Consider the following 8,311-nt stretch of genomic DNA (forward strand, 5'->3'; position numbering starts at 1 on the left):
GATGCAAGTGCGAGAACGGCGCGTGAAACCTTAGGGTTTTCGTGCTATGCCGAGCATGCATCGGTCGATGAAATGGGAGTATCGGTCGATGCAAGTGACCCTTGCATCGGTCGATCCAAACCATGCATCGGTCGACGCAACCCCCAACTGGTGTCGGTCGATGCATGCATGGTGTCGGTCGATGCAGAGTCCTGGTTTGTTATTGTTGATTGTTGGTTGATGGTTAGAGATGTCTCTATTGCTTGTGTGTATAGCCTAGTAGATGGGAGGATTTCGTTACTGAGTGTTTATAAAATACTTATGCATTGCAATTTGTGTTTGTGGTGCAGGTAAAGGCCAAGTGTGATCGTGGAATCAAGGCAATGAAGAGGAAGATGTTCTAGGGACTCGATTGGATGTTGTCTGGCATTGCTAGGTTGCTAGAGTTGGGTCATTAGAAACATTGCTAGGTTGCTGGTTCTATGTTTCCTGTTGGTTGATCATTGGATATTGTGTTATGTTATATTTATTGGTATTTGATATTCCGCTATTGGTTGTGATTGTGGTTAGGTGGCTAGTGGGTATGGTACCATTAGTTGTAGTTTATGATTATTATTATTTATTATTTATTATTCAGGTTGGTATCAGAGCCCTCACGGTTCTAAGTTTGGGTTCACTAGGTTTCTGTTGTGATGTTTGGGATTGCATGTCTTCATTGATTATGTGAGTTAGTCAATTGTGTGCGGCATGGAGTCCTAGAACATCCTCTTCGAGCCTACATTGTGATTCCATAGTGAGTTTATGTTTTTGTGCTATTATAATTGTGTGCTTAGCCTTCTGTTTTTGGTAATGCAGATGGTTAGAAAGGATGCTGTTGCTGGTCATGGTCATGGTCGTGGACGCGGATGTGGTCGTGGATGCGGACGTAGTTGTGGTAGGGGCAGAGTCCCAGCGGTTAGAGAGACTGTTGACCAGAGTGTGACAGTAGAGGGTGTCGGCGAGTCGCAGGGTGTCCAGGGGGATTCCATGAATGTGGCTGGAGGGGGCGGTGTTGATGCTCCAGTAGCCGATGATGTTAGGGCCCCAGGTGTGGGAGTCCTAGTGGGTGGAGTCCCTGGTGTCGACCTTGCGGGTTTGCTGACACAGTTGTTAGCGCGGTTACCGGCTGTAGTACCGGCTCAGGCACCAATAGTATCGCCTGTGGCGGCAGAGGTCCAGCAGCCAGTGGCTGCGGATGTAGGGGTTCATTCTCATTATGTCAGCATGCTGAGGGAGATGATCCGTATTGGTATCGAGCGATTCTCGGGAGGTATTGATCCTACTGTTGCAGATGCGTGGAGGACGAGTGTGGAACGTAACTTCCATACTCTGAGATGTCCTGAGGAGTTTTGGGTGGACATTGGGGTCCACCATTTGACTGGAGATGCTCAGTTGTGGTGGAGTGGTGTGGCTGCCAGGAGAGTGCTAAGGGAGATGACTTGGGCTGACTTCGTCTTGGAGTTCAACCGCAAGTATTTCCCTAGAGAGGCACAAGATAGGTTGGAGGTGCAGTTCCTTCAGCTAGCTTAGGGGATTCGGTCAGTGCGGGAGCTTGACTTGGAGTTCAGTCGACTTCTGAGGTATGGGAGTCGGGATATTGAGTCTGAGGAGGCTCATATCCGGAGGTTTTTGAGCGCCCTACGTGATGATTTGAGGGTTCACTGTAGAGGGTGGAGTTATCCAACGCGTGTAGAGCTGGTTGAGACTGCAGCTGGGATCGAGGAGGATATTCAGGCACAGTCAGTGGAGACTAGCCCAACAGTTCAGCCTAGCAAGGCTCAGCACCAGGGAGGTTCTAGCAAAGGCAGCAAGCCTGCGCAGGGAACCAAGAGGAGATGGGAGGCTATTCAGAGGTCGGGTGGTCCGAGTTGCTTCGGGTGTGGGGCAAGGATCACAAGATCGCTAGCTGTCCCAAGAAGAGTACTCCGACGGCAGCAGCATGTATGCTATCATTGCAGGGAGCCATGGCACATTAGGCCCTTGTGTCCCAAGTTGCAGCCGGTAGCAGTGGCAGCATTGCAGCAGGTGGCACGGATTGAGCAGGCGCCACGAGTTTACACGACTGTAGAGACTGGTGGAACCAGTGCCGGAGCGATCACATGTATACTTTCTGGACCTTTGTCTTTGTGAATTCTTAGTAAGTTCAGATTTTATGTTGTCCTGTGATAAGGTGTTAGGTTCTCAACACATGAGGTTTGTGTAGGGACCTTGTTGGTGAGCTACTCATAGCTTCATTACCCCGAAGTGAGCAGAGAGTGCATATATCATGGGAGATCTCGGAGAGCGTGCAGGAGTTGTCAGAGTTGCTGGAGGCAAGTTTCTGAGAGTTATTGGTCGAGCGAGGGGTATCGGTATTCAGATCGCGGGAGAGTCTTGGCATGCGGATTTGCTTATCAGCACAGTGGAACTGTATGATGTTATCTTGGGGATGAACTTGTTGCATCGGCATATGGTTCATCTGGATTGTCATCTGGGTAGAGTGGAGTTTGAGCGCTCAGGAGGGAAGTTGGTCTTTCATTGGATTAGACCGACTTCGGGGAGTCTCGTGATCTCGGCCATTCTGGCTGGGAAGATGATCGAGAAGGGCCGTGAGGATTATTTTGTTACTATATTTATGTCGGAGTCAGTGGGGAAGTCTACGGTTAGCGGTATTCAGGTTTTGGAGGAGTTTGAGGACGTGTTCCAGTCATTGCAGGGATTACCACCTTCTCAGTCTGATCCTTTAACGATTGAACTGGAACCAGGGACAACATCATTATCCAAGGTTCCTTACAGGATGGCTCCAACAGAGATGGCAGAGCTAAAGAAGCAGCTAGAGGATTTGTTGGACAAGGGATTCATCCGTCCTAGTGTATCACCGTGGGGAGCGCCGATTTTATTCGTTAAGAAGAAGGATGGGAGTTTCCGCTTGTGTATTGACTATAGCCTATAGGGGTCTCAATCAGGTCACTATGAAGAAGAAGTACCCTCTTCTGAGGATCGATGAGTTGTTGAATCAGTTGAGAGGTGCTACTTGGTTCTCCAAGATAGATATGGTGTCGGGTTATCATCAGATCCCGATAGATGAGGCAGATGTAAGGAATACTGCTTTCAGGACGAGGTATGGGCATTTTGAGTTTGTGGTGATGTCGTTTGGGTTGACTAACGCACCAGCAGCGTTTATGAGATTGATGAACCGCGTGTTTCAGGAGTTTCTGGACGTGTTTGTCATCATTTTCATCGACGACATCCTGGTTTATTCTAAGAGTCATGAGGAGCATGCAGTGCATTTGAGAGCAGGTTTGGAGAAGCTGCGTGAGCAGGAGTTGTTTGCTAAGTTGAGCAAGTGTAGTTTTTGGCAGCGGGATATGGGTTTTTGAAACTGACTTTCTTTGTGGTGTGGTGAATGAATGATGTATGGAATGATGATGTGTGGAATGAATAGAAGTCAGGGTGTTTCAATTCCCCTTATGCAGTTGCAGTATAAGAGGTGTCAATCCTATCTGAGTGATTGTGAACAATTAAGATGTGCATATGAGTCTAAGTCAAGCCAATTGTAAAGATTGTTTGTCACTAACAATCCTAAAATGAGATATGAAATGCAGAAAGTGAAAACAACTAGAACAGGATACTAAATGCAAATAGAACAGACAAATTAAAGCTATAATGAAACTAGAACAGAGATAGACACTATGCTAATGAACTAATGCAAGATAAGTAATGAACAGGAAACTACGTGAATGCAATGGAAATGAAACAGGAATGAAACAAGACAATCACAAATTAAAAACACAAGTTCTGGGGATGAACTCGAGCAGCACTCGACCGAGTGTAGGTCGAGTACGTGGTCGAGCTAGACTTAAACGTGAAAACAGAGCAACACAAGAAAAACAGAGCAATGCTAAAACTAATCAAACAACAAGCAAGCAATGATATTTAGACTAAGATTTCAATAAACAAAGAAGGCCTTGAGGAGGGATTCATGGGCTGAGCTAATCATTGTGGTTATCTAACTTGGTCAACAAATCTCAAGCAAACTTTGAGCTGATCTCTAGACATACTATTCTAAGACATGTTTAATCCACTCTCATGGCAAGAAACAATCAAACCTATGCATTTCTAGACTTGTTCTCACAAAAAAAAGAATCTACACAAGCAGGCATTAAGCAATACATCTCAAACCAAACAAGACTTCTAATCTCTTAGCAAGCCTAATGGTAAGCTCTAGATCTAGCCTTATCTATGCTCCTTAGACATTGGTGTGATGCTAAGATGCTTGAAATCAAATCCTACCTTCTCAGATATAGGATCAGCATTAAGATCATCTAGCCTAGAAGAGATCTACAACAATCAAGCTTGACCAAATCAAACAAACCACAAGATCAACCCAGCCTAACCCATCCTCAAGGTCCTAAACAAACTACTCACAAGAACACATGGTGAAATATGTCAAAAACCCAGAAAATATTGAAACTTGCATCATTAGAAAGATGAAACAGAGATCTACAATGTTGATGAAGAAATAAAACTCGAAATCTTAATATTTTGAAAGTTATGGAACAAACAAAATACAAGGATCTAGTCTTTCTTTCTTAAACAAGTACAAAATCTAAAATAAAAGAAAGTGCAAAAGGAATAAAATCTAAAAAAGGTAAAAACTAGGTTTTAGACTCTCTAAAAAGCTGGACTCTTTGGTGGCTGCAGGTACAAGGGCCTTATATAGGAGGTGAGGTGGAAGCCCTAAAAATACAAAAAGTCAAAGCAGTCAACGGCTCGGTCAACTCGACCAGTGCTCGGCCGAGTGGCTGGTCGAGCTGGCTTCTCTCGTGCATTCTCCACTCGGTCGAGTCCTCCTCAGCACACGGTCGAGTGGTGCGGTCGAGTTGGACTCCGGACCTTGATTCTACAGCCTTAACTCTCTTGTTTTCTCCTCAGGATTGCTTCACTTCTCCTCAGCATTGCTTCCATGCTCCTTAAGCTCCAAAATCACCTGTTTATGCATGAAAAGATGCAAATGCAATGCAACTATACTCTAATGCATGATTAGTCCTAAAGCTACACAATAATGGCCTAAATGGATAGCAAAAGATGCAAAAGTTGTGAATAAACTAAGGGAAAACAAGGTAAAATATATGAACATCAACACCCCCAAACTTAGTCTTTGCTTGCCCTCAAGCAAATAATCAAGACAAAAGAAGGTAGGTGAGGTTTGAAAGTGGGATCTCAGCTCCTAAAGCTTGCAAATAGACTATCTAGAATCAATGTCCAAGTTACTAGTACTATGATGCAAGTTGAATGAGCTATACTTAAAGACTTTAGACAAGCATATCACAACCTTTACTGATTTGAGCCTTAGATGTCCACATGCATTCAAATCAACCATTTCCTTTAACATCCATTAATCAAGAACATGAATCAATTCTATGCAATGCTTAAACTCATTTGGCTTGGCAGTAAAAGGTTTAGAGACAATGATGGTCTCTTTTTAGAGTAGGGCTTATCAATATCAAGGTTCTCTCATAAAAAATGGATTGAGCTTTAGAAGAATGCTAAAGGTAAGAACACTTAGACACATACAAGAACAAAACCTTGTCTACCCAAAGGCTCCCAAAGTGTTTATCCTATCAATCTAAACCCAATTGGTCCTAGTGCTACCCTTTAACTTCTTCTCTTCTTTTTCACCCTTTTCTCTTTTGGTTTTCAAGTCTTAGGAGATGTTTCTTATTTGATCTTTCTAGTGGGATGGGGGATTCTTACTTATTTGCTATGGTTCTCTTTTCTTCTTATTCTTAAGACATATAAGCACTTTGCTAGACTTTCCTTTTCTTTCTTTTCTTTTCTTTAATTAGAACCATTCTCAACATTTTTTTACTTCCCATCCTTTCAATAGACTTTTACTTAAACACATTCTCCTCTTAAAGACTCTACCCTCTTTTCTTTTCATAACAGCCAAGTCCCAAACCCAACAAGTGACCCACCTAGTCCTATCTAGTTTGAAAAATGCAAACTAGAACTACACAAGGCTTTACTCTTGTCAGTTCAAACCTAACACTTTCTACCAAGCTCAATCCCAAAAAATAGGCCTCACACACACAAGAATAAACATGGCTTGAAAGAAGGTTTGGTTTAGGGGTAGGGGAACTGATTCCTCATGAGATGTGACCTTAGCTGTTGAATTCTCTTCTTCTCTCAAAACCCTAAAATCAGCCTTATCTTCAATCTTAAATGGTTGACCTCCAATGGTTGGTAGGTTAGATGGATTTGTAATATCAAAGTCCATAGTCAAACCTTCAGATATGTTCAACCTTATCAGCCCCTCCTTAACATCAATGATTGCTCCTGCTGTGGCAAGGAATGGTCTCCCAAGCAAGATTGGATCCTCTACCTCCTTATCCATCTTTATTATGATGAAATCAGTGGGAATTCTTGCCTTGCCTATCTTGACTAGGAGGCTCTCCAATTTACCAACTACATCTTTGTGTGAACCATCAGCTAGACTTATGTAGAGATTGCTTGGCTTGAATTCAGTGTGTCCAAGCTTTTCTGCTATAGAGTAGGGCATGACACTAACAGATGCTCCAAGATCACACAAGCATTTGTTGAAGTGAAGGTAGCTGATGGAGCAAGGTAGATTGAATGGACCTGGATCTTCAAGTTTTGTTGGTACATTAGCTGTCCCAATCTCTTCTTGATCTCTCCTGTTTTGATTATGAGCTTTCTGCTTGGATATGTCAAGTGACATGCCTTTGTAGAGAGGATATGGGGCATATTGTTCCAAAGCTGGTCCTCTCTCTGCTTCCTTCTCTTCAATGACAACCTCCTGTTGAATGGCCCTCACTTCCTTCTTTTCAATCACAACCTCTTCCTTCAAAGCCATGACTTCTTCCTTCTCAATGACTTCCCCTGTTGTAAAGCTAACTCCTTCTCTTGTTGCAAAGCCAACTGTTCCCTTTTCTCAATAATTTCTCTGAGTTCTTTCAGCTTTTGTGCTTTGAAACGTCCTGGGAATGGTAGTGGAGGCTTGTAAGCAGGAGGAATGTACTTAACATGTTTGACAGCTTCGGAGTCTCCAGCTCGATCGACCACTCGAGCATGCACTCGGTCGAGTGGCTGCTCGAGTTCTTGGTCGAGTGCAATGTCGACCTCCTTTTGCTTTGCACAAATGTCACTTGGGGCTTTAGTAACTGATGAATTTGTTGATGTTCATATATTTTACCTTGTTTTCCCTGATCGTGAAAATACCAAAACAAAATCAAAATACCAAAAACCTTAAACAATATGTACATGGATACCTTAGGGACTTCCTCCCTAGTGAGCTTGTTTAGAGTCACTAAGCTTGACTTTTGATTGCCTTCTTAGGCTTTGTTTAGATACCAAGGAGGTGATGAAATCCCCCCTGGTTCGACTTGGTAACCTTGGTGTTCCTTCTTGATCACTACTTCCTTAACACTTGAACGTTGTTTCTTCTTAAACTTGAGTCTTGGTCTTGCCTTCTTCAAAGACCTCTTGTTGAGCTGAACTTGAAGATCTTGAACTGATTCCTCATGAGATGTGACCTTAGCTGTTGAAGTCTCTTCTTCTCTCAAAACCCCAAAATCAGCCTTATCTTCAATCTTAAATGGTTGACCTCGAATGGTTGGTAGGTTAGATGGATTTGTAATATCAAAGTCCATAGTCAAACCTTCAGATATGTTCAACCTTATCAGCCCCTCCTTAACATCAATGATTGCTCCTGCTGTGGCAAGGAATGGTCTCCCAAGCAAGATTGGATCCTCTACCTCCTTATCCATCTTTATTATGATGAAATCAGTGGGAATTCTTGCCTTGCCTATCTTGACTAGGAGGCTCTCCAATTTACCAACTACATCTTTGTGTGAACCATCAGCTAGACTTATGTAGAGATTGCTTGGCTTGAATTCAGTGTGTCCAAGCTTTTCTGCTATAGAGTAGGGCATGACACTAACAGATGCTCCAAGATCACACAAGCATTTGTTGAAGTGAAGGTAGCTGATGGAGCAAGGTAGATTGAATGGACCTGGATCTTCAAGTTTTGTTGGTACAATAGCTGTCCCAATCTCTTCTTGATCTCTCCTGTTTTGATTATGAGCTTTCTGCTTGGATATGTCAAGTGACATGCCTTTGTAGAGAGGATATGGGGCATATTGTTCCAAAGCTGGTCCTCTCTCTGCTTCCTTCTCTTCAATGACAACCTCCTGTTGAATGGCCCTCACTTCCTTCTTTTCAATCACAACCTCTTCCTTCAAAGCCATGACTTCTTCCTTCTCAATGACTTCCCCTTGTTGTAAAGCTAACT

This window comes from Camelina sativa, chromosome 13 (genome assembly GCF_030686135.1).
Source record: "Camelina sativa cultivar CO46 ecotype springtype chromosome 13, ASM3068613v1".
NCBI classification, from domain to species: domain Eukaryota; kingdom Viridiplantae; phylum Streptophyta; class Magnoliopsida; order Brassicales; family Brassicaceae; genus Camelina; species Camelina sativa.